This window comes from Chiroxiphia lanceolata, chromosome 4 (assembly GCF_009829145.1).
Source record: "Chiroxiphia lanceolata isolate bChiLan1 chromosome 4, bChiLan1.pri, whole genome shotgun sequence".
NCBI classification, from domain to species: Eukaryota; Metazoa; Chordata; class Aves; order Passeriformes; family Pipridae; genus Chiroxiphia; species Chiroxiphia lanceolata.
Genome location: NC_045640.1, coordinates 4,195,656 through 4,221,676, shown reverse-complemented (window position 1 = coordinate 4,221,676; position 26,021 = coordinate 4,195,656). Strand labels below are relative to the sequence as shown.

The following is a 26,021-nucleotide window of genomic DNA, read 5'->3' as shown; positions in this document are numbered from 1 at the left end:
CTCAGCACCAGAGGGACATGGAGCTCCTGGAGTGGGTCCAGAAGAGGCTACAAAGATGATGAAGGGATTGGAGCATCTCTTACAAGGAAAGGTTGAGGGAGCTGGGGCTGTTCAGCCTCCAGAGGACACACTGAGAGGAGACCTCCCTCACATCTGTCAGTGTCCACAGGGATGGGGCAGAACATGGACCAGGCTCTGCTCAGGGGGACCCAGCAGTGGGACAAGAGGAACGGGCAGGAACTGATGCCCAGGAAGTTCCATCTGAACATGAAGAATTTTCTTACTGTGCACATGGCTGACCTGTACTGCTGACTCAGGATGAACTTGCTGTCCAGCAGGAGCATTAAATACTTTTTTTTCCCCCACTGCTTTATTAATCCAAACAGAATCACAGAATGGTTTGGGTGGGAAGAGACCTTCAAGACCATCTTCTTCTGCCTCCCTGCCATGGGCAGGAACACCTTCCACTAGATCAAGTTGCTCCAAGCCCCATCCAACCCAGCCTTGAACACTTCCAGGGATGGGGCAGTCTGTGCCAGGGCCTCATCACCCTCAGAGGGAAGTTTGAAGCCATTCCCCCTTGTCCTGTGCCTCCAGGCCCTTGTCCAAAGTCCCTCTCCATCCTTCTTTTAGTCCCCTTTTAGGTACAGGAAGGTTGCTATAAGGTCTCCTCAGAGCCCAGAAGTAATTTTTAGCCCTCTTTTAATTCACTTTTATATAACAAGAAACACTTCTGGGAAAGAAAATCCCAAGAGATTTTAAGGAAAGAAACAGAACAACTGTGTTCAGCTTAAAACACAATAAATAATGATGTAGTTACTTTCTGACGGGTGGTTATAAATAAATTATATTCTAGATGTTATTTTTAAATTCTTTCTCAAATATCTCACAGGGAAAACAGCTATTTTGAGGCAAAAAAAAAGACTGGGAATGAGACCCTTCTACATCACAGCTCTCAACATGCAGTTACCAAAGAGACACTATATTTTGCTTACAAAAGGTGTTACTCCTTTTCAAAAGCTTGGTATTAAAATCCAATTTCAGACTAAGTTATTGACACCTACACAGGTCTTACCTATAAATTAATGAGGAAACAACAACTTATTGGAATGAAGAAAAAAAAAATGGTTGGCAGTAAATCTGGCTCAATAAATTCCTTGAAAAGTCTGAAGTTCCCGTCACTTCTTGATAGCCAGCTAATGAACGATGCCTGTAAATGAACTGGAACATTTTACATTTCTAATTAGTTAGCTAACATTAGAGCCATAAATCAAGCACTGACACCATAATTCAGCCCTTTTAATTAAGTGTTTCAAGTTTCTTTACAAATGTAGACAGATTAGTGTAAACGTACATCATCTTTGGCTTCAGATGCTGAAACAAAGCCCAAGAAAATTAGTTCTAATACAATTGAAAACTTGTTTGGAAACTGCTAAACTCATGATAAAATCTTGTTTAACTTTATTATTGCTAACTATTTTCTCTCCAACTCTTCCTTCTTCTTTAAATTATACAGAGTGTGCTTAAAGTGTAGTTGCAACATTTTAATAAATAATAAAGATTTTCAGAAAATAGACCTCGTCATACTAATTAGTATTATAAGCCATCTTTCTCTTTTTCAGAAAGGAATAAACTATCTCAAACACTAATAAACTATAGGAAAACACTTCTGAAATTTAAAATATCAGATAAATTATTTATAGTTCAGATAAAAATACTGAAAAAAGCCCCATACTCTACAGAAATGCCCTGTACAATCAGAGAGCACATAATAATTGAAACTTTGTGACATGTATCGGGATGAGAATCTCATTTTCAACCATATTAAAAAAAAACCCAATGTTTTTATTAGAAATATAAAGTAAAAAAACCCAAAACATTAAATTAATGTTATAAAACAACTTTACAACTCCAAAAGAACTAGAATTACTGTATCACTGCCTGCATTTTCCAACTGAATTGCTTCATTAGCATGTGCATTGCCTTATTGCTCATGAAAACTCTGCTCATCTACAGGCTTCTGTACATAGAAAGTCTTATGGAAATTTCAGCAGCTTCTTCAGAGCCTCTGCCTTGTTTACTTGTTAAACACAAAAGTAAATGTTAACAATCTGGGGGGGCTGGAGAGCCAACATAAAATGTGTTCAAATATATTCCTAAATCAATGGATAGAGTCATAAACTCTGATGACGCTCAGCATTTTGGCAAGCATGAAAAAACGCACATGGAAAGTATTTTTTTTTTTTTCTTTTTCAAAATAGTAAACAGAATTAACAAAACCACAGCACCTCAGAGCTGGTAACACAGAGTTTCTAAAATTAAATTCTTGCTTTGCTATCGCTCACAATAAATACTGTGACAACAAAGAGTTTTGGAGGAAAATGAAAACAAACACCAATAAGTTGGTCTGCAGAGTTTTCCTGTTTGGACAGTGAGTGTATGTGTGCAAGGTCAGATTTTTACCTTTATATAGATTCTTTTTAGAATTCTCCACTCAACTCCCTTCTATACAACTCCTGACTGAGAGAACCAGGAATTCAATTTTCCTTGCACTTCCTTCATTTTTCTATCACGTAAAAGGCTGATGAAAGTAAAAACAGCCTGTGTTGGGCCCTTTATACAATTCAGTGTCCTCTGTTCTTAAAAACACACAACCCCCCTCCCAAAACCAGAAGTTATTTCCTCTTGTAATAGAGCCAGAGTGAATTTTCAAAGAAACTACCAAATCATGCAACAGACTTTCAATATCAGCTTGTTTTGTTTAACAGGAAACACCCTTCTTTTTGGAAAAAGGCAACGTTTTAAAAGCATTGAGTTGAAAAAAAAAAAAAAAAAAGAAAACCAATGCACACACTTCTGTATAACTTCTGCATAACTTCTGCATAACACAGTTTTACAAAAACAATCTATCTGAGACAATCAAAGGAAACCCAAATGATGCATTATGTACCATGGTAAGCAGCACGGAACACTAAGAGAGACACATAACTGGAATTTAGGGCTTTGTGGCTCCTTTATTAATTCTTGTATTAATCTTATATTAAAAGATTGGATCAGATGACCCTTGAGGTCTTTTCAATCTGGTATTCATTGATTCTATAAAGCTGCTGTGGGACTCTGGATACATGTTAAATGTTACCTTCTCTCCTCTGTTTCTCTTTTTACACTTTTTTAATTCACATATTTAGAATGCAAAACCTTCAGGGCAGAGACCATTTCCTAACATGGTCCTTAATGATTCAAAATCATAGACCCATTTAGGTTAAAAAAGATCTCTAAGATCATCAACCCACCAGCACCACCGTGTTCACCACTAAATCATGTCCTCAAGTGCCATATTCACAGGTTTTTTAACACTTCCAGACATAGTGACTACACTTCTGCCCTCAGCACAAGGAAAAGCCAGTTTTTAAGGTAAATGCCATGGAAAAGTGAACAATATAACCAAAGAAGGACTCAAAACAGCAGTGACAATGCCACTGAAAAATCAGATTGACAGATATTTTAGATAAATAAATTCACAACCACAAGTATGAAAAACTGCATTTGTGTAAAAAGCAGCACTGGATGCACTGAAGAACCCAGTTTTTCTGAGTAACTTGGGAGACAAGTATAAATAAGAGTGTTTGATGCATTTCTTTGTCAGAAGCGCTGCACTACTGCGAAAACAAATGCCATGGGCTCGCAGGTTTGGTTTATGTACATTTGTCTGTGTCTCCCACCTTGCTAACAAGGCTGTTTAGCTCTGTTTTAGCAATAAATCAACCATTTCTCCCTGCCAGGATGCTGTGTTACACAGACACGCCATACAGCTGTAATTCAACAAAATAAGAAGAGTGTGACAGTGCAGTGTTGCATTGCAGTTTCTGGTGAGCCACTCTGGGGTGTTAAAAAAACAGAGATATAATTCAGAGGGTGCTCCAAATGAGCTGGAGAGGGTCTGGAATGACAGGACAGGGGGGAATGGCTGCATACTGAAAGAGGGCAGGGTTAGATGGGGTATTAGGAAGAAATTCTTCCCTGCAAGGGTAGTGAGGCCCTGGCACAGGTTGCCCAGAGGAGCTGTGGCTGCCCCATCCCTGGAAGTGTCCAAGGTCAGTGTCCAGTGTCCAGACAGTGGTTAGAGCAACCTGGGATAGGGGAAGGTGTCCCTACCCATGGCAGGGGATGGGACTGGATGGTTTTTATGTCCCTTCCACCCCAAACCATTTTGTGATTCCATGATCTTTTCTTCTGGGACATCGAGATGGTAAAATTTACAGGAACTCAACAAGGCTCACACTCAGGTGTAAGCGTATAACGAAGAGCAGAAGCAAGAGCCCCAACCTTGACAGAACGCTCTTCAAACTGTTCTCCAGATGAAGGGCACTGAGGGGAAGTCATATAAGGAGGCTAAGGGCACACGGTCGTTAAGCATGGAAAAGAGGAGACTGAAGGGAGACCTAATTCCCTAGATAACTTACAGATTCTTAGGGGGAACTTTGTGAAGTGCCTTCCTTTGTTTGGATGTTGTTTTAAAATTGTCTTCATATCTCAGACTTGCCTTAATGTTCTATGGTTTCAATATAGAAGTTGGCTACTCAACGTCTGGAGAATTTGGTTGTTTCTCCCAAGCAACACCTAGACAGAATGAAACAACTAAGCCTGCCGGAACACAGGGACTGAAGGGACAGGGGGCACGGCCACACAGACGGCACCTCTCCTCTGGGACTCTCCCACCTCCCCAGGGGTCCTGAAAGAATTGGGGGTGAGCGGTCTTGCAAGGGGAACCCAACGAGAATGAGGACAGTGGGTCACCTCGCATGAAGGTGTCTGTCGCTCAGGGGAAGTCGGCCACACTCTGCGTCAAAACTGCTCAGAAAGGAAAAACCACGCGGGTCATTGTCACAGGAGGCCCCTTCTGAGGCAAAGCCGTTCTTTATTGCTGCACACGGGGTGTCCCACCCAACCAGGGGTACCCTGAATGCAGTTTTACATTAGATCCTCACATTTTGCTCCGGCCTTCAGGGGCAACACGAGTTGACCTATCCCCGCTTAACACACACGTTTTACTATGTTGCAAACAGCTCAAATTCTGGGCCGGAACCACCCCCTGCTTCATTCTTGATCTAAAGGAGCCCCGACTTGGTGTTGCTACAGTCTCCTTCCGGGAAATCCACCCCCACAGCTCCTCCTCACTCCTGGGCAATGTCTCTTTGCAACCAAGGTCCCCTCACAGTGCCAAGCAGCAACAGAGATCCTGCCACGGAGAGGACCCATCCCACCACCAGGATATTCACCACCAAGCACCCAGAGGTGTTCCAAAGCTCCAGCAGCACCCCCGCAAGCCCAGAGGTCAGCCCCGAGGGAACTGATCCCGGCCCACAGCAGGGGATCCAAAGGAGCAAAGCGTCCAAGGGCCATGTCCCCCACTGTTCCATTTGACAAGGGATCGGGGGCTTCTGCCCGCTTTGCCAAGGGAGCCCCTGGGGGCCCATTCCCTGCCGCTGGGGCTGCACTTGGCGGCTGTCGGGGCTCTGGTTGCCCACTGGCAGTGGCTGAGCCGGGGTGGGCACGAAGGGCGGGGCTGGCCTGGCTGTGATGCCTCTGGCGTCTGTGACGTCACATGGCACACGTCACAATGGAGGCGAGTATAAAAGGCCACCGCAGGTAACGCTGCCCCAGTCCAGTCTGGGCAGAGGCAGGGAGTGGGCGCCCCCCACTCTCTCTCCCCTGCACGCTATGGCTCGGACAATGTTCCTTGCTTTGCTTCTGCAGAGCCTCATCCACTACCCGCAGCCGGTGGGCGACGGGTTGGACGAGGTGACGCGGGAGCGCATGGAGCTGCGCACTCACTATCTCCAGAGGGAGATGAGTCGGCTGCAGCAGGAGCTGGAGCAGGGCCCCCTGGAGCACGCTCTGCGTGCCGGGGGAGCCCTGCTCTGGGCTGCCCTCCAGCAGTGGCACTTCTCGGCTCCTGCTGTAGCCCTGGGCCTCCTCTTGGCGCTCTGGTTCAGCCGCACAATAGCAGCCATGAACCAGAGAGCAGCCGCCAGGAGAGCCCTCGAAGAGGCGACGAGGAGGAGGAGGGAATCCGTCCAGACCATGCTCACCATCAGGAAGAGATACAAAGAGGTGAAGGAAATCTGGGCATTCGCCAAGGAAATCAAGAAGAAGGTGACAAGGGCGATGCAAACAAGGAAGAGGAAGAAGAGCATGGTCTGCAGAGGAGGGCCCTGAGAGGAGGGCCCCTAAGGGTGGACCAGGAGGGACTTCCAGCAGCGGCTGCTGGAACCCTTGCAGCACACGAGCTGCGGCCTGGAGAAGAAACACCCTGAAAACCTTCACCGAGGCCCGGACAACCTTCACCGAGGCCCTGACAACCTTCACCTAGGGCCTGACAATCTTCACCCAGGCCCTAGGTGAAGGTTGTCCGGGCCTCGGTGAAGGTTTTCAGGGTGTTTCTTCTCTCCCTGACAACCTTCACCTAGGGCCTGACAACCTTCACCTAGGGCCTGACAACCTTCACCCAGGCCCTGACAACCTTCACCTAAGCCCTGACAACCTTCAGCCAAGCCCTGACAACCTTCACCCAGGCCCTGACAACCTTCACCCAAGCCCTGACAACCTTCACCTAGGGCCTGACAACCTTCACCCAGGCCCTGACAACCTTCAACTAAGCCCTGACAACCTTCACTAAGGCCCTGACAACCTTCACTTAGGGCCTGGCAACCTTCACCGAGGCCCTGACATAGCTTCCACCTATGGCCTGACAGACAGTCCCTATATTAACAGCAGTTCATTTAGATGTAGCTAAGATGTAGCTAGCATGTTTGCCCCGACAAGCATAGAAGTAGGAATTAGGCAGTGCCCCAACAACTCTGTTGGGAGTCAATATGTAGTTCCCCAAGAATTCTATGAGTAGTTACACGTACTTATTGCATAGATGCCCCCAACATTGATAAGGACATAATATGTTGTTAGTGCATTGATCCACCAAAATATTTAAAGAGTTAAGATATAGTAGCCCCACGGACATGTAAGTAGTTCACATGTAGTTACTTCATTTAGACCCTTCAAACAGAGAAGTTGTTAACATGTAGCCAATTTATCCCCCTAAAATATTTAATTAGTTAACATATAGTTACTGCATTTCTCCCCAACAAATCCAGAAGCAGTCACAGTCTGGGGCAGGCCGTGGGTCCAGCCGCCATTTTGGGGCAGGCCGTGCCTTCGGCCGCCGCCATTTGGCTGTGGCCCAGAGACTGACAAAGGCTCCCAGGGCAGGGAGTGGAGCAGTGGCCGTCCCACCTCCCCACAGCTCGCCCCTGTCGCCCCTCTGCTTCCCACCTGGCTTCTTTTGAGCCAATCAACTGCTTGATTGAACCCGTTGTTTCAATAAAAATTACTGGTTTCAATCTGGATTCTCCAAGTTCTCATTGGACTCGACCAGACCTGCAGTGCTGAATTGCTTCTGATCTGAAACTCAGCCTACTTGCACCCAGCCCATCTGATCTCGCATGACCAGCTGACACTCAAGGGGGTCTCTTTTCTGCTCAATTCCAACACCTTTCATGCATTAGACAAGCTCTACGCTCCCCACGGATCTGGTGCCACCTCACTGGCCGCCTGGGCACACTCTTGCACGCAAAGGCACAGATTACTGGTTTGGAGTTCATGCGTGGCTGTAGTGGTTTGGACTTTGTTTCCCCCCAGAGGATAAGAAAAGTGGTAGACCCCAAGGGGTGGAAACCCCTGGAAGTTTTGAATTTCTGTCCAATGAGCGCTCCTGCAAAAAATGTAAACATATCACAACCAGACCGGAAGAGAAGAGTTGTAGTTGGAGGTTAGAAGAAGGTGGCCATGTTGTGAGCCACGAGGAAGGGGCTCTGAGCCCCACAGGGGGGGGGGGCTTTGGCCCCCCAGCCCCAGCTGGAGCCTGTGGGGACCTGGAACAGCATAATGCTGGGCTAGGTGCCTATAGTTATGCTGGGAGATGTTTTCTCCATCGTGGGCAGTGGCCGTGGCAGTGGCCGGAGAAAGCAGCAGCCAGAACTGAACCGAAGAAGCAACAAAGACATGCAGCACCAGAGAAGGGACTCCTGGAAGGAGACCTGAGGGAAGGAGAGTCAGCAGCTGAGTTCTACAGAGTTCTTGGGGGTAAGAACTGATACCAGACCCCCCAAAACTCCTTTGAGACCTCCTGGAAGGAGGAAGTTGATAGACTCTTACTTGAAAGAGCCTTGAAGTGCAACATGCTGAGAAGCTCGGACGTCCTGAGAGCTCAGCCAGGACGGTGTGGGAGGTTGGCCTTGAGGCCCTCCCTTGCTGCAAGCTACAAAGAAGCTCGCAGCCTGAGACAGGGCACAGAGGCCCTGCAAGGAGCTTGAATCTCCTGAAGATACCAGACCGTCACGAAGACCCCCTGTGCTTCGTGATATGACCGTGGTGAAACGACCTTGTCTGGGGTGACGAAGCCCACGGAAGACCACTCGTTTGGAGAGACGAGTGGCCGAGGGGGATACCCCCCTCGTGTGTGCTGGCAGAGATCCAGCAATCAGCTGCTACAAGAAACAACAGAGAGAGAGAGCCTGCTGCCTTAGAAGATGCTGCTGCTTAGTGACTGCTACTCTGAAGAAGCTGCTGCCCTAAGAGACTGGAAGGGATCTGTCCTTCTTTCCCTCCTGGACTTTTATTTGGAGGGGAGAAGAGATCTGATCCATTGTAAATACTTATGTCATGGTAGAGATAGTTGTAGTCGTGTGTATAATGTATTGTAGTATTTATTTGTATAGTCATTGTAATATATTCCCTTTCCCCATTCTGAGTCTGGTTGTGTTTTGTCTGGAAAAAAAACCCATCTCACATTGGGTTGAGATGTGGGAGGGGGGATGGAGCTAGGGAATTGGAATTTGGGCTATCTCAAACCATGACAGTGGCCAAAGGTTGGGGGAGGATTCCTGAAAGAACAACCACCTTGCCTTCTTTTCTGGACACTTCTCTCACTGTCTGTCAAAGGCCGTTGTTGGAAAGGGAAACAATTAATTGTTTATGTGCGCCTGCCGGAACACAGGGACTGAAGGGACAGGGGGCACGGCCACACAGACGGCACCTCTCCTCTGGGACTCTCCCACCTCCCCAGGGGTCCTGAAAGAATTGGGGGTGAGCGGTCTTGCAAGGGGAACCCAACGAGAATGAGGACAGTGGGTCACCTCGCATGAAGGTGTCTGTCGCTCAGGGGAAGTCGGCCACACTCTGCGTCAAAACTGCTCAGAAAGGAAAAACCACGCGGGTCATTGTCACAGGAGGCCCCTTCTGAGGCAAAGCCGTTCTTTATTGCTGCACACGGGGTGTCCCACCCAACCAGGGTACCCTGAATGCAGTTTTACATTAGATCCTCACATTTTGCTCTGGCCTTCAGGGGCAACACGAGTTGACCTATCCCCGCTTAACACACACGTTTTACTATGTTGCAAACAGCTCAAATTCTGGGCCGGAACCACCCCCTGCTTCATTCTTGATCTAAAGGAGCCCCGACTTGGTGTTGCTACAGTCTCCTTCCGGGAAATCCACCCCCACAGCTCCTCCTCACTCCTGGGCAATGTCTCTTTGCAACCAAGGTCCCCTCACAGTGCCAAGCAGCAACAGAGATCCTGCCACGGAGAGGACCCATCCCACCACCAGGATATTCACCACCAAGCACCCAGAGGTGTTCCAAAGCTCCAGCAGCACCCCCGCAAGCCCAGAGGTCAGCCCCGAGGGAACTGATCCCGGCCCACAGCAGGGGATCCAAAGGAGCAAAGCGTCCAAGGGCCATGTCCCCCACCGTTCCATTTGACAAGGGATCGGGGGCTTCTGCCCGCTTTGCCAAGGGAGCCCCTGGGGGCCCATTCCCTGCCGCTGGGGCTGCACTTGGCGGCTGTCGGGGCTCTGGTTGCCCACTGGCAGTGGCTGAGCCGGGGTGGGCACGAAGGGCGGGGCTGGCCTGGCTGTGATGCCTCTGGCGTCTGTGACGTCACATGGCACACGTCACAATGGAGGCGAGTATAAAAGGCCACCGCAGGTAACGCTGCCCCAGTCCAGTCTGGGCAGAGGCAGGGAGTGGGCGCCCCCCACTCTCTCTCCCCTGCACGCTATGGCTCGGACAATGTTCCTTGCTTTGCTTCTGCAGAGCCTCATCCACTACCCGCAGCCGGTGGGCGACGGGTTGGACGAGGTGACGCGGGAGCGCATGGAGCTGCGCACTCACTATCTCCAGAGGGAGATGAGTCGGCTGCAGCAGGAGCTGGAGCAGGGCCCCCTGGAGCACGCTCTGCGTGCCGGGGGAGCCCTGCTCTGGGCTGCCCTCCAGCAGTGGCACTTCTCGGCTCCTGCTGTAGCCCTGGGCCTCCTCTTGGCGCTCTGGTTCAGCCGCACAATAGCAGCCATGAACCAGAGAGCAGCCGCCAGGAGAGCCCTCGAAGAGGCGACGAGGAGGAGGAGGGAATCCGTCCAGACCATGCTCACCATCAGGAAGAGATACAAAGAGGTGAAGGAAATCTGGGCATTCGCCAAGGAAATCAAGAAGAAGGTGACAAGGGCGATGCAAACAAGGAAGAGGAAGAAGAGCATGGTCTGCAGAGGAGGGCCCTGAGAGGAGGGCCCCTAAGGGTGGACCAGGAGGGACTTCCAGCAGCGGCTGCTGGAACCCTTGCAGCACACGAGCTGCGGCCTGGAGAAGAAACACCCTGAAAACCTTCACCGAGGCCCGGACAACCTTCACCGAGGCCCTGACAACCTTCACCTAGGGCCTGACAATCTTCACCCAGGCCCTAGGTGAAGGTTGTCCGGGCCTCGGTGAAGGTTTTCAGGGTGTTTCTTCTCTCCCTGACAACCTTCACCTAGGGCCTGACAACCTTCACCTAGGGCCTGACAACCTTCACCCAGGCCCTGACAACCTTCACCTAAGCCCTGACAACCTTCAGCCAAGCCCTGACAACCTTCACCCAGGCCCTGACAACCTTCACCCAAGCCCTGACAACCTTCACCTAGGGCCTGACAACCTTCACCCAGGCCCTGACAACCTTCAACTAAGCCCTGACAACCTTCACTAAGGCCCTGACAACCTTCACTTAGGGCCTGGCAACCTTCACCGAGGCCCTGACATAGCTTCCACCTATGGCCTGACAGACAGTCCCTATATTAACAGCAGTTCATTTAGATGTAGCTAAGATGTAGCTAGCATGTTTGCCCCGACAAGCATAGAAGTAGGAATTAGGCAGTGCCCCAACAACTCTGTTGGGAGTCAATATGTAGTTCCCCAAGAATTCTATGAGTAGTTACACGTACTTAGTGCATAGATGCCCCCAACATTGATAAGGACATAATATGTTGTTAGTGCATTGATCCACCAAAATATTTAAAGAGTTAAGATATAGTAGCCCCACGGACATGTAAGTAGTTCACATGTAGTTACTTCATTTAGACCCTTCAAACAGAGAAGTTGTTAACATGTAGCCAATTTATCCCCCTAAAATATTTAATTAGTTAACATATAGTTACTGCATTTCTCCCCAACAAATCCAGAAGCAGTCACAGTCTGGGGCAGGCCGTGGGTCCAGCCGCCATTTTGGGGCAGGCCGTGCCTTCGGCCGCCACCATTTGGCTGTGGCCCAGAGACTGACAAAGGCTCCCAGGGCAGGGAGTGGAGCAGTGGCCGTCCCACCTCCCCACAGCTCGCCCTGTCGCCCCTCTGCTTCCCACCTGGCTTCTTTTGAGCCAATCAACTGCTTGATTGAACCCGTTGTTTCAATAAAAATTACTGGTTTCAATCTGGATTCTCCAAGTTCTCATTGGACTCGACCAGACCTGCAGTGCTGAATTGCTTCTGATCTGAAACTCAGCCTACTTGCACCCAGCCCATCTGATCTCGCATGACCAGCTGACACTCAAGGGGGTCTCTTTTCTGCTCAATTCCAACACCTTTCATGCATTAGACAAGCTCTACGCTCCCCACGGATCTGGTGCCACCTCACTGGCCGCCTGGGCACACTCTTGCACGCAAAGGCACAGATTACTGGTTTGGAGTTCATGCGTGGCTGTAGTGGTTTGGACTTTGTTTTCCCCCAGAGGATAAGAAAAGTGGTAGACCCCAAGGGGTGGAAACCCCTGGAAGTTTTGAATTTCTGTCCAATGAGCGCTCCTGCAAAAAATGTAAACATATCACAACCAGACCGGAAGAGAAGAGTTGTAGTTGGAGGTTAGAAGAAGGTGGCCATGTTGTGAGCCACGAGGAAGGGGCTCTGAGCCCCACAGGGGGGGGGGCTTTGGCCCCCCAGCCCCAGCTGGAGCCTGTGGGGACCTGGAACAGCATAATGCTGGGCTAGGTGCCTATAGTTATGCTGGGAGATGTTTTCTCCATCGTGGGCAGTGGCCGTGGCAGTGGCCGGAGAAAGCAGCAGCCAGAACTGAACCGAAGAAGCAACAAAGACATGCAGCACCAGAGAAGGGACTCCTGGAAGGAGACCTGAGGGAAGGAGAGTCAGCAGCTGAGTTCTACAGAGTTCTTGGGGGTAAGAACTGATACCAGACCCCCCAAAACTCCTTTGAGACCTCCTGGAAGGAGGAAGTTGATAGACTCTTACTTGAAAGAGCCTTGAAGTGCAACATGCTGAGAAGCTCGGACGTCCTGAGAGCTCAGCCAGGACGGTGTGGGAGGTTGGCCTTGAGGCCCTCCCTTGCTGCAAGCTACAAAGAAGCTCGCAGCCTGAGACAGGGCACAGAGGCCCTGCAAGGAGCTTGAATCTCCTGAAGATACCAGACCGTCACGAAGACCCCCTGTGCTTCGTGATATGACCGTGGTGAAACGACCTTGTCTGGGGTGACGAAGCCCACGGAAGACCACTCGTTTGGAGAGACGAGTGGCCGAGGGGGATACCCCCCTCGTGTGTGCTGGCAGAGATCCAGCAATCAGCTGCTACAAGAAACAACAGAGAGAGAGAGCCTGCTGCCTTAGAAGATGCTGCTGCTTAGTGACTGCTACTCTGAAGAAGCTGCTGCCCTAAGAGACTGGAAGGGATCTGTCCTTCTTTCCCTCCTGGACTTTTATTTGGAGGGGAGAAGAGATCTGATCCATTGTAAATACTTATGTCATGGTAGAGATAGTTGTAGTCGTGTGTATAATGTATTGTAGTATTTATTTGTATAGTCATTGTAATATATTCCCTTTCCCCATTCTGAGTCTGGTTGTGTTTTGTCTGGAAAAAAACCCATCTCACATTGGGTTGAGATGTGGGAGGGGGGATGGAGCTAGGGAATTGGAATTTGGGCTATCTCAAACCATGACAGTGGCCAAAGGTTGGGGGAGGATTCCTGAAAGAACAACCACCTTGCCTTCTTTTCTGGACACTTCTCTCACTGTCTGTCAAAGGCCGTTGTTGGAAAGGGAAACAATTAATTGTTTATGTGCGCCTGCCGGAACACAGGGACTGAAGGGACAGGGGGCACGGCCACACAGACGGCACCTCTCCTCTGGGACTCTCCCACCTCCCCAGGGGTCCTGAAAGAATTGGGGGTGAGCGGTCTTGCAAGGGGAACCCAACGAGAATGAGGACAGTGGGTCACCTCGCATGAAGGTGTCTGTCGCTCAGGGGAAGTCGGCCACACTCTGCGTCAAAACTGCTCAGAAAGGAAAAACCACGCGGGTCATTGTCACAGGAGGCCCCTTCTGAGGCAAAGCCGTTCTTTATTGCTGCACACGGGGTGTCCCACCCAACCAGGGGTACCCTGAATGCAGTTTTACATTAGATCCTCACATTTTGCTCCGGCCTTCAGGGGCAACACGAGTTGACCTATCCCCGCTTAACACACACGTTTTACTATGTTGCAAACAGCTCAAATTCTGGGCCGGAACCACCCCCTGCTTCATTCTTGATCTAAAGGAGCCCCGACTTGGTGTTGCTACAGTCTCCTTCCGGGAAATCCACCCCCACAGCTCCTCCTCACTCCTGGGCAATGTCTCTTTGCAACCAAGGTCCCCTCACAGTGCCAAGCAGCAACAGAGATCCTGCCACGGAGAGGACCCATCCCACCACCAGGATATTCACCACCAAGCACCCAGAGGTGTTCCAAAGCTCCAGCAGCACCCCCGCAAGCCCAGAGGTCAGCCCCGAGGGAACTGATCCCGGCCCACAGCAGGGGATCCAAAGGAGCAAAGCGTCCAAGGGCCATGTCCCCCACCGTTCCATTTGACAAGGGATCGGGGGCTTCTGCCCGCTTTGCCAAGGGAGCCCCTGGGGGCCCATTCCCTGCCGCTGGGGCTGCACTTGGCGGCTGTCGGGGCTCTGGTTGCCCACTGGCAGTGGCTGAGCCGGGGTGGGCACGAAGGGCGGGGCTGGCCTGGCTGTGATGCCTCTGGCGTCTGTGACGTCACATGGCACACGTCACAATGGAGGCGAGTATAAAAGGCCTCCGCAGGTAACGCTGCCCCAGTCCAGTCTGGGCAGAGGCAGGGAGTGGGCGCCCCCCACTCTCTCTCCCCTGCACGCTATGGCTCGGACAATGTTCCTTGCTTTGCTTCTGCAGAGCCTCATCCACTACCCGCAGCCGGTGGGCGACGGGTTGGACGAGGTGACGCGGGAGCGCATGGAGCTGCGCACTCACTATCTCCAGAGGGAGATGAGTCGGCTGCAGCAGGAGCTGGAGCAGGGCCCCCTGGAGCACGCTCTGCGTGCCGGGGGAGCCCTGCTCTGGGCTGCCCTCCAGCAGTGGCACTTCTCGGCTCCTGCTGTAGCCCTGGGCCTCCTCTTGGCGCTCTGGTTCAGCCGCACAATAGCAGCCATGAACCAGAGAGCAGCCGCCAGGAGAGCCCTCGAAGAGGCGACGAGGAGGAGGAGGGAATCCGTCCAGACCATGCTCACCATCAGGAAGAGATACAAAGAGGTGAAGGAAATCTGGGCATTCGCCAAGGAAATCAAGAAGAAGGTGACAAGGGCGATGCAAACAAGGAAGAGGAAGAAGAGCATGGTCTGCAGAGGAGGGCCCTGAGAGGAGGGCCCCTAAGGGTGGACCAGGAGGGACTTCCAGCAGCGGCTGCTGGAACCCTTGCAGCACACGAGCTGCGGCCTGGAGAAGAAACACCCTGAAAACCTTCACCGAGGCCCGGACAACCTTCACCGAGGCCCTGACAACCTTCACCTAGGGCCTGACAATCTTCACCCAGGCCCTAGGTGAAGGTTGTCCGGGCCTCGGTGAAGGTTTTCAGGGTGTTTCTTCTCTCCCTGACAACCTTCACCTAGGGCCTGACAACCTTCACCTAGGGCCTGACAACCTTCACCCAGGCCCTGACAACCTTCACCTAAGCCCTGACAACCTTCAGCCAAGCCCTGACAACCTTCACCCAGGCCCTGACAACCTTCACCCAAGCCCTGACAACCTTCACCTAGGGCCTGACAACCTTCACCCAGGCCCTGACAACCTTCAACTAAGCCCTGACAACCTTCACTAAGGCCCTGACAACCTTCACTTAGGGCCTGGCAACCTTCACCGAGGCCCTGACATAGCTTCCACCTATGGCCTGACAGACAGTCCCTATATTAACAGCAGTTCATTTAGATGTAGCTAAGATGTAGCTAGCATGTTTGCCCCGACAAGCATAGAAGTAGGAATTAGGCAGTGCCCCAACAACTCTGTTGGGAGTCAATATGTAGTTCCCCAAGAATTCTATGAGTAGTTACACGTACTTATTGCATAGATGCCCCCAACATTGATAAGGACATAATATGTTGTTAGTGCATTGATCCACCAAAATATTTAAAGAGTTAAGATATAGTAGCCCCACGGACATGTAAGTAGTTCACATGTAGTTACTTCATTTAGACCCTTCAAACAGAGAAGTTGTTAACATGTAGCCAATTTATCCCCCTAAAATATTTAATTAGTTAACATATAGTTACTGCATTTCTCCCCAACAAATCCAGAAGCAGTCACAGTCTGGGGCAGGCCGTGGGTCCAGCCGCCATTTTGGGGCAGGCCGTGCCTTCGGCCGCCGCCATTTGGCTGTGGCCCAGAGACTGACAAAGGCTCCCAGGGCAGGGAGTGGAGCAGTGGCCGTCCCACCTCCCCACAGCTCGCCCTGTCGCCCCTCTGCTTCCCACCTGGCTTCTTTTGAGCCAATCAACTGCTTGATTGAACCCGTTGTTTCAATAAAAATTACTGGTTTCAATCTGGATTCTCCAAGTTCTCATTGGACTCGACCAGACCTGCAGTGCTGAATTGCTTCTGATCTGAAACTCAGCCTACTTGCACCCAGCCCATCTGATCTCGCATGACCAGCTGACACTCAAGGGGGTCTCTTTTCTGCTCAATTCCAACACCTTTCATGCATTAGACAAGCTCTACGCTCCCCACGGATCTGGTGCCACCTCACTGGCCGCCTGGGCACACTCTTGCACGCAAAGGCACAGATTACTGGTTTGGAGTTCATGCGTGGCTGTAGTGGTTTGGACTTTGTTTCCCCCCAGAGGATAAGAAAAGTGGTAGACCCCAAGGGGTGGAAACCCCTGGAAGTTTTGAATTTCTGTCCAATGAGCGCTCCTGCAAAAAATGTAAACATATCACAACCAGACCGGAAGAGAAGAGTTGTAGTTGGAGGTTAGAAGAAGGTGGCCATGTTGTGAGCCACGAGGAAGGGGCTCTGAGCCCCACAGGGGGGGGGGGCTTTGGCCCCCCAGCCCCAGCTGGAGCCTGTGGGGACCTGGAACAGCATAATGCTGGGCTAGGTGCCTATAGTTATGCTGGGAGATGTTTTCTCCATCGTGGGCAGTGGCCGTGGCAGTGGCCGGAGAAAGCAGCAGCCAGAACTGAACCGAAGAAGCAACAAAGACATGCAGCACCAGAGAAGGGACTCCTGGAAGGAGACCTGAGGGAAGGAGAGTCAGCAGCTGAGTTCTACAGAGTTCTTGGGGGTAAGAACTGATACCAGACCCCCCAAAACTCCTTTGAGACCTCCTGGAAGGAGGAAGTTGATAGACTCTTACTTGAAAGAGCCTTGAAGTGCAACATGCTGAGAAGCTCGGACGTCCTGAGAGCTCAGCCAGGACGGTGTGGGAGGTTGGCCTTGAGGCCCTCCCTTGCTGCAAGCTACAAAGAAGCTCGCAGCCTGAGACAGGGCACAGAGGCCCTGCAAGGAGCTTGAATCTCCTGAAGATACCAGACCGTCACGAAGACCCCCTGTGCTTCGTGATATGACCGTGGTGAAACGACCTTGTCTGGGGTGACGAAGCCCACGGAAGACCACTCGTTTGGAGAGACGAGTGGCCGAGGGGGATACCCCCCTCGTGTGTGCTGGCAGAGATCCAGCAATCAGCTGCTACAAGAAACAACAGAGAGAGAGAGCCTGCTGCCTTAGAAGATGCTGCTGCTTAGTGACTGCTACTCTGAAGAAGCTGCTGCCCTAAGAGACTGGAAGGGATCTGTCCTTCTTTCCCTCCTGGACTTTTATTTGGAGGGGAGAAGAGATCTGATCCATTGTAAATACTTATGTCATGGTAGAGATAGTTGTAGTCGTGTGTATAATGTATTGTAGTATTTATTTGTATAGTCATTGTAATATATTCCCTTTCCCCATTCTGAGTCTGGTTGTGTTTTGTCTGGAAAAAAACCCATCTCACATTGGGTTGAGATGTGGGAGGGGGGATGGAGCTAGGGAATTGGAATTTGGGCTATCTCAAACCATGACAGTGGCCAAAGGTTGGGGGAGGATTCCTGAAAGAACAACCACCTTGCCTTCTTTTCTGGACACTTCTCTCACTGTCTGTCAAAGGCCGTTGTTGGAAAGGGAAACAATTAATTGTTTATGTGCGCCTGCCGGAACACAGGGACTGAAGGGACAGGGGGCACGGCCACACAGACGGCACCTCTCCTCTGGGACTCTCCCACCTCCCCAGGGGTCCTGAAAGAATTGGGGGTGAGCGGTCTTGCAAGGGGAACCCAACGAGAATGAGGACAGTGGGTCACCTCGCATGAAGGTGTCTGTCGCTCAGGGGAAGTCGGCCACACTCTGCGTCAAAACTGCTCAGAAAGGAAAAACCACGCGGGTCATTGTCACAGGAGGCCCCTTCTGAGGCAAAGCCGTTCTTTATTGCTGCACACGGGGTGTCCCACCCAACCAGGGGTACCCTGAATGCAGTTTTACATTAGATCCTCACATTTTGCTCTGGCCTTCAGGGGCAACACGAGTTGACCTATCCCCGCTTAACACACACGTTTTACTATGTTGCAAACAGCTCAAATTCTGGGCCGGAACCACCCCCTGCTTCATTCTTGATCTAAAGGAGCCCCGACTTGGTGTTGCTACAGTCTCCTTCCGGGAAATCCACCCCCACAGCTCCTCCTCACTCCTGGGCAATGTCTCTTTGCAACCAAGGTCCCCTCACAGTGCCAAGCAGCAACAGAGATCCTGCCACGGAGAGGACCCATCCCACCACCAGGATATTCACCACCAAGCACCCAGAGGTGTTCCAAAGCTCCAGCAGCACCCCCGCAAGCCCAGAGGTCAGCCCCGAGGGAACTGATCCCGGCCCACAGCAGGGGATCCAAAGGAGCAAAGCGTCCAAGGGCCATGTCCCCCACCGTTCCATTTGACAAGGGATCGGGGGCTTCTGCCCGCTTTGCCAAGGGAGCCCCTGGGGGCCCATTCCCTGCCGCTGGGGCTGCACTTGGCGGCTGTCGGGGCTCTGGTTGCCCACTGGCAGTGGCTGAGCCGGGGTGGGCACGAAGGGCGGGGCTGGCCTGGCTGTGATGCCTCTGGCGTCTGTGACGTCACATGGCACACGTCACAATGGAGGCGAGTATAAAAGGCCACCGCAGGTAACGCTGCCCCAGTCCAGTCTGGGCAGAGGCAGGGAGTGGGCGCCCCCCACTCTCTCTCCCCTGCACGCTATGGCTCGGACAATGTTCCTTGCTTTGCTTCTGCAGAGCCTCATCCACTACCCGCAGCCGGTGGGCGACGGGTTGGACGAGGTGACGCGGGAGCGCATGGAGCTGCGCACTCACTATCTCCAGAGGGAGATGAGTCGGCTGCAGCAGGAGCTGGAGCAGGGCCCCCTGGAGCACGCTCTGCGTGCCGGGGGAGCCCTGCTCTGGGCTGCCCTCCAGCAGTGGCACTTCTCGGCTCCTGCTGTAGCCCTGGGCCTCCTCTTGGCGCTCTGGTTCAGCCGCACAATAGCAGCCATGAACCAGAGAGCAGCCGCCAGGAGAGCCCTCGAAGAGGCGACGAGGAGGAGGAGGGAATCCGTCCAGACCATGCTCACCATCAGGAAGAGATACAAAGAGGTGAAGGAAATCTGGGCATTCGCCAAGGAAATCAAGAAGAAGGTGACAAGGGCGATGCAAACAAGGAAGAGGAAGAAGAGCATGGTCTGCAGAGGAGGGCCCTGAGAGGAGGGCCCCTAAGGGTGGACCAGGAGGGACTTCCAGCAGCGGCTGCTGGAACCCTTGCAGCACACGAGCTGCGGCCTGGAGAAGAAACACCCTGAAAACCTTCACCGAGGCCCGGACAACCTTCACCGAGGCCCTGACAACCTTCACCTAGGGCCTGACAATCTTCACCCAGGCCCTAGGTGAAGGTTGTCCGGGCCTCGGTGAAGGTTTTCAGGGTGTTTCTTCTCTCCCTGACAACCTTCACCGAGGCCCTGACAACCTTCACCTAGGGCCTGACAATCTTCACCCAGGCCCTGACAACCTTCACCTAAGCCCTGACAACCTTCAGCCAAGCCCTGACAACCTTCACCCAGGCCCTGACAACCTTCACCCAAGCCCTGACAACCTTCACCTAGGGCCTGACAACCTTCACCCAGGCCCTGACAACCTTCAACTAAGCCCTGACAACCTTCACTAAGGCCCTGACAACCTTCACTTAGGGCCTGGCAACCTTCACCGAGGCCCTGACATAGCTTCCACCTATGGCCTGACAGACAGTCCCTATATTAACAGCAGTTCATTTAGATGTAGCTAAGATGTAGCTAGCATGTTTGCCCCGACAAGCATAGAAGTAGGAATTAGGCAGTGCCCCAACAACTCTGTTGGGAGTCAATATGTAGTTCCCCAAGAATTCTATGAGTAGTTACACGTACTTAGTGCATAGATGCCCCCAACATTGATAAGGACATAATATGTTGTTAGTGCATTGATCCACCAAAATATTTAAAGAGTTAAGATATAGTAGCCCCACGGACATGTAAGTAGTTCACATGTAGTTACTTCATTTAGACCCTTCAAACAGAGAAGTTGTTAACATGTAGCCAATTTATCCCCCTAAAATATTTAATTAGTTAACATATAGTTACTGCATTTCTCCCCAACAAATCCAGAAGCAGTCACAGTCTGGGGCAGGCCGTGGGTCCAGCCGCCATTTTGGGGCAGGCCGTGCCTTCGGCCGCCACCATTTGGCTGTGGCCCAGAGACTGACAAAGGCTCCCAGGGCAGGGAGTGGAGCAGTGGCCGTCCCACCTCCCCACAGCTCGCCCTGTCGCCCCTCTGCTTCCCACCTGGCTTCTTTTGAGCCAATCAACTGCTTGATTGAACCCGTTGTTTCAATAAAAATTACTGGTTTCAATCTGGATTCTCCAAGTTCTCATTGGACTCGACCAGACCTGCAGTGCTGAATTGCTTCTGATCTGAAACTCAGCCTACTTGCACCCAGCCCATCTGATCTCGCATGACCAGCTGACACTCAAGGGGGTCTCTTTCTGCTCAATTCCAACACCTTTCATGCATTAGACAAGCTCTACGCTCCCCACGGATCTGGTGCCACCTCACTGGCCGCCTGGGCACACTCTTGCACGCAAAGGCACAGATTACTGGTTTGGAGTTCATGCGTGGCTGTAGTGGTTTGGACTTTGTTTTCCCCCAGAGGATAAGAAAAGTGGTAGACCCCAAGGGGTGGAAACCCCTGGAAGTTTTGAATTTCTGTCCAATGAGCGCTCCTGCAAAAAATGTAAACATATCACAACCAGACCGGAAGAGAAGAGTTGTAGTTGGAGGTTAGAAGAAGGTGGCCATGTTGTGAGCCACGAGGAAGGGGCTCTGAGCCCCACGGGGGGGGGGGCTTTGGCCCCCCAGCCCCAGCTGGAGCCTGTGGGGACCTGGAACAGCATAATGCTGGGCTAGGTGCCTATAGTTATGCTGGGAGATGTTTTCTCCATCGTGGGCAGTGGCCGTGGCAGTGGCCGGAGAAAGCAGCAGCCAGAACTGAACCGAAGAAGCAACAAAGACATGCAGCACCAGAGAAGGGACTCCTGGAAGGAGACCTGAGGGAAGGAGAGTCAGCAGCTGAGTTCTACAGAGTTCTTGGGGGTAAGAACTGATACCAGACCCCCCAAAACTCCTTTGAGACCTCCTGGAAGGAGGAAGTTGATAGACTCTTACTTGAAAGAGCCTTGAAGTGCAACATGCTGAGAAGCTCGGACGTCCTGAGAGCTCAGCCAGGACGGTGTGGGAGGTTGGCCTTGAGGCCCTCCCTTGCTGCAAGCTACAAAGAAGCTCGCAGCCTGAGACAGGGCACAGAGGCCCTGCAAGGAGCTTGAATCTCCTGAAGATACCAGACCGTCACGAAGACCCCCTGTGCTTCGTGATATGACCGTGGTGAAACGACCTTGTCTGGGGTGACGAAGCCCACGGAAGACCACTCGTTTGGAGAGACGAGTGGCCGAGGGGGATACCCCCCTCGTGTGTGCTGGCAGAGATCCAGCAATCAGCTGCTACAAGAAACAACAGAGAGAGAGCCTGCTGCCTTAGAAGATGCTGCTGCTTAGTGACTGCTACTCTGAAGAAGCTGCTGCCCTAAGAGACTGGAAGGGATCTGTCCTTCTTTCCCTCCTGGACTTTTATTTGGAGGGGAGAAGAGATCTGATCCATTGTAAATACTTATGTCATGGTAGAGATAGTTGTAGTCGTGTGTATAATGTATTGTAGTATTTATTTGTATAGTCATTGTAATATATTCCCTTTCCCCATTCTGAGTCTGGTTGTGTTTTGTCTGGAAAAAAACCCATCTCACATTGGGTTGAGATGTGGGAGGGGGGATGGAGCTAGGGAATTGGAATTTGGGCTATCTCAAACCATGACAGTGGCCAAAGGTTGGGGGAGGATTCCTGAAAGAACAACCACCTTGCCTTCTTTTCTGGACACTTCTCTCACTGTCTGTCAAAGGCCGTTGTTGGAAAGGGAAACAATTAATTGTTTATGTGCGCCTGCCGGAACACAGGGACTGAAGGGACAGGGGGCACGGCCACACAGACGGCACCTCTCCTCTGGGACTCTCCCACCTCCCCAGGGGTCCTGAAAGAATTGGGGGTGAGCGGTCTTGCAAGGGGAACCCAACGAGAATGAGGACAGTGGGTCACCTCGCATGAAGGTGTCTGTCGCTCAGGGGAAGTCGGCCACACTCTGCGTCAAAACTGCTCAGAAAGGAAAAACCACGCGGGTCATTGTCACAGGAGGCCCCTTCTGAGGCAAAGCCGTTCTTTATTGCTGCACACGGGGTGTCCCACCCAACCAGGGGTACCCTGAATGCAGTTTTACATTAGATCCTCACATTTTGCTCCGGCCTTCAGGGGCAACACGAGTTGACCTATCCCCGCTTAACACACACGTTTTACTATGTTGCAAACAGCTCAAATTCTGGGCCGGAACCACCCCCTGCTTCATTCTTGATCTAAAGGAGCCCCGACTTGGTGTTGCTACAGTCTCCTTCCGGGAAATCCACCCCCACAGCTCCTCCTCACTCCTGGGCAATGTCTCTTTGCAACCAAGGTCCCCTCACAGTGCCAAGCAGCAACAGAGATCCTGCCACGGAGAGGACCCATCCCACCACCAGGATATTCACCACCAAGCACCCAGAGGTGTTCCAAAGCTCCAGCAGCACCCCCGCAAGCCCAGAGGTCAGCCCCGAGGGAACTGATCCCGGCCCACAGCAGGGGATCCAAAGGAGCAAAGCGTCCAAGGGCCATGTCCCCCACCGTTCCATTTGACAAGGGATCGGGGGCTTCTGCCCGCTTTGCCAAGGGAGCCCCTGGGGGCCCATTCCCTGCCGCTGGGGCTGCACTTGGCGGCTGTCGGGGCTCTGGTTGCCCACTGGCAGTGGCTGAGCCGGGGTGGGCACGAAGGGCGGGGCTGGCCTGGCTGTGATGCCTCTGGCGTCTGTGACGTCACATGGCACACGTCACAATGGAGGCGAGTATAAAAGGCCACCGCAGGTAACGCTGCCCCAGTCCAGTCTGGGCAGAGGCAGGGAGTGGGCGCCCCCCACTCTCTCTCCCCTGCACGCTATGGCTCGGACAATGTTCCTTGCTTTGCTTCTGCAGAGCCTCATCCACTACCCGCAGCCGGTGGGCGACGGGTTGGACGAGGTGACGCGGGAGCGCATGGAGCTGCGCACTCACTATCTCCAGAGGGAGATGAGTCGGCTGCAGCAGGAGCTGGAGCAGGGCCCCCTGGAGCACGCTCTGCGTGCCGGGGGAGCCCTGCTCTGGGCTGCCCTCCAGCAGTGGCACTTCTCGGCTCCTGCTGTAGCCCTGGGCCTCCTCTTGGCGCTCTGGTTCAGCCGCACAATAGCAGCCATGAACCAGAGAGCAGCCGCCAGGAGAGCCCTCGAAGAGGCGACGAGGAGGAGGAGGGAATCCGTCCAGACCATGCTCACCATCAGGAAGAGATACAAAGAGGTGAAGGAAATCTGGGCATTCGCCAAGGAAATCAAGAAGAAGGTGACAAGGGCGATGCAAACAAGGAAGAGGAAGAAGAGCATGGTCTGCAGAGGAGGGCCCTGAGAGGAGGGCCCCTAAGGGTGGACCAGGAGGGACTTCCAGCAGCGGCTGCTGGAACCCTTGCAGCACACGAGCTGCGGCCTGGAGAAGAAACACCCTGAAAACCTTCACCGAGGCCCGGACAACCTTCACCGAGGCCCTGACAACCTTCACCTAGGGCCTGACAATCTTCACCCAGGCCCTAGGTGAAGGTTGTCCGGGCCTCGGTGAAGGTTTTCAGGGTGTTTCTTCTCTCCCTGACAACCTTCACCTAGGGCCTGACAACCTTCACCTAGGGCCTGACAACCTTCACCCAGGCCCTGACAACCTTCACCTAAGCCCTGACAACCTTCAGCCAAGCCCTGACAACCTTCACCCAGGCCCTGACAACCTTCACCCAAGCCCTGACAACCTTCACCTAGGGCCTGACAACCTTCACCCAGGCCCTGACAACCTTCAACTAAGCCCTGACAACCTTCACTAAGGCCCTGACAACCTTCACTTAGGGCCTGGCAACCTTCACCGAGGCCCTGACATAGCTTCCACCTATGGCCTGACAGACAGTCCCTATATTAACAGCAGTTCATTTAGATGTAGCTAAGATGTAGCTAGCATGTTTGCCCCGACAAGTATAGAAGTAGGAATTAGGCAGTGCCCCAACAACTCTGTTGGGAGTCAATATGTAGTTCCCCAAGAATTCTATGAGTAGTTACACGTACTTAGTGCATAGATCCCCCCAACATTGATAAGGACATAATATGTTGTTAGTGCATTGATCCACCAAAATATTTAAAGAGTTAAGATATAGTAGCCCCACGGACATGTAAGTAGTTCACATGTAGTTACTTCATTTAGACCCTGGAGAAGAGGAGGTGAGGGGAGACTTTACTGCAGTCTAGAAGTTCCTAATGAGGGGAGAAGGAGGGGCAGGCACTGATCTCTTCTCTGTGGTGACCAGTAATAGGACACAAGGAAATGGCCTCAAGTTGTGTCAGGGGAGGTTTAGGTTGGATATTAGAAAGAGTTTCTTCCCCCAGAGGCTGATTGGGTACTGGAAAAGGCTCCCCAGGGAAGTGGTCACAGCACCAAGCCTGATAGTTTTCAATAAGTGTTTGGGCAATGTTCTCAGGCACAGGGGGAGACTCTTGGGGATGGTCCTGTGCAGGGCTAAAGGTTGGACTCGATGATCCTTGTGGGTCCCTCCCTTCCAAATCAGTATATTCTGTTATTCTGTAAATGGAGATATTCTTTCTCTGAAATATTAGTGGTGTTCAGTTCTCACATATCTAAGTTATAGAGGCATCTCAGAGGTGCTAAATAAACATACTCAAAATAGTAGCAAGTGTAGTCTAATTAAAACATTTCACTTAGTGTTCTTTCTGAGTTACTGAAAAAATAGTATATTTTTTTATTTAACACTTCAGATATTCATACTTTACCAATTACAATTAAATAAGAAACTTGCAATAATTTCAATAATAATGAAACAATTTTATTGCTACAGAAAACATAATTCTTTGTAGGAATATTATTTAGGTTTTTAAAGTGTATTTCCTTTCCGTGTTTTTACTATCTCTAACAAATTTGTGTGGATGAGAGTTCACTACCAAAACTCCTTTGCAAATAAACTTGCTACAGTTCTGCTACAAACAGGATAAATGTATTAGACAGGAAAGCACAGGAAGCACTTGGTGTGTTGGTTTTTTCTATCACTGGAAGAAATGGTAGCAATCAGCTATGGTTAAATTACAGAGTATTCCTGATTTCTAATACAATACTAATTTACTATACAGGAGCATTTCGGGAGGGGGGGAAGAAATATTATACATAAAAAAATAAAACCAGAAGCCCACTAGATGGTGCTCCTATACAGCAAATAGAGAGCAGCAGCATTCCCACAATTAAAGGTGAATGTAGGCAAGATCCTAACCCACAGTAACCCAGGGTACTTCTTTTTACAGAGGTCATACCATGTGATTCATTTGCTACAAAATCCTGCAAAATGCTATAAAATCCTTTGTACTCTGGAACTGACATTTCCACAAAAACGTATCAACATGCCCATTCATACACAAGCACAGATAAAACATTCACCATAATATGTCGTTCAGCCAACTACTAAGATTAAAAGCAGAGTGAATTTCTGAAACAACTGATTAAAACAATTGAGATCCATGGAATTATACAATGGTTGTGTAGGAAAAGACCTTTCAAGGTCATCCAGCCCTGTCCCCCTGTCATGAGTAGGACATAGATCAGGTT

General features: G+C 51.3%; 1 protein-coding gene and 1 long non-coding RNA gene across 7 annotated transcripts in view; both read right to left on the bottom strand.

The window, feature by feature from the left end:
• CTNNA2 (catenin alpha 2) overlaps positions 1-26,021 on the bottom strand; it is a 502,913-nt gene that overhangs the window by 346,509 nt on the left and 130,383 nt on the right. Inside the window, exon 1 of one of the 5 annotated variants that reach the window (XM_032686523.1) lies at positions 7,162-7,228. The exons of the other annotated variants lie outside the window; for them this stretch is intronic. The gene's annotated coding sequence lies outside the window, so the exon portion shown is untranslated. Of the gene's footprint in view, positions 1-7,161; positions 7,229-26,021 lie in introns of those variants that run through there. 5 annotated transcript variants of the gene reach the window in all.
• On the bottom strand, positions 4,990-24,618 carry LOC116786156. 2 transcript variants are annotated; one of them, XR_004356845.1, is made up of 8 exons: positions 24,277-24,618; positions 24,025-24,192; positions 23,886-23,948; positions 19,637-19,825; positions 15,245-15,433; positions 10,854-11,042; positions 6,461-6,649; positions 4,990-6,384 (listed from the first exon to the last, which is right to left on the bottom strand). It is a non-coding gene; the product is annotated as an uncharacterized LOC116786156 (long non-coding RNA). The 2 variants fall into 2 exon arrangements; XR_004356844.1 differs by having other exon boundaries at positions 24,025-24,618.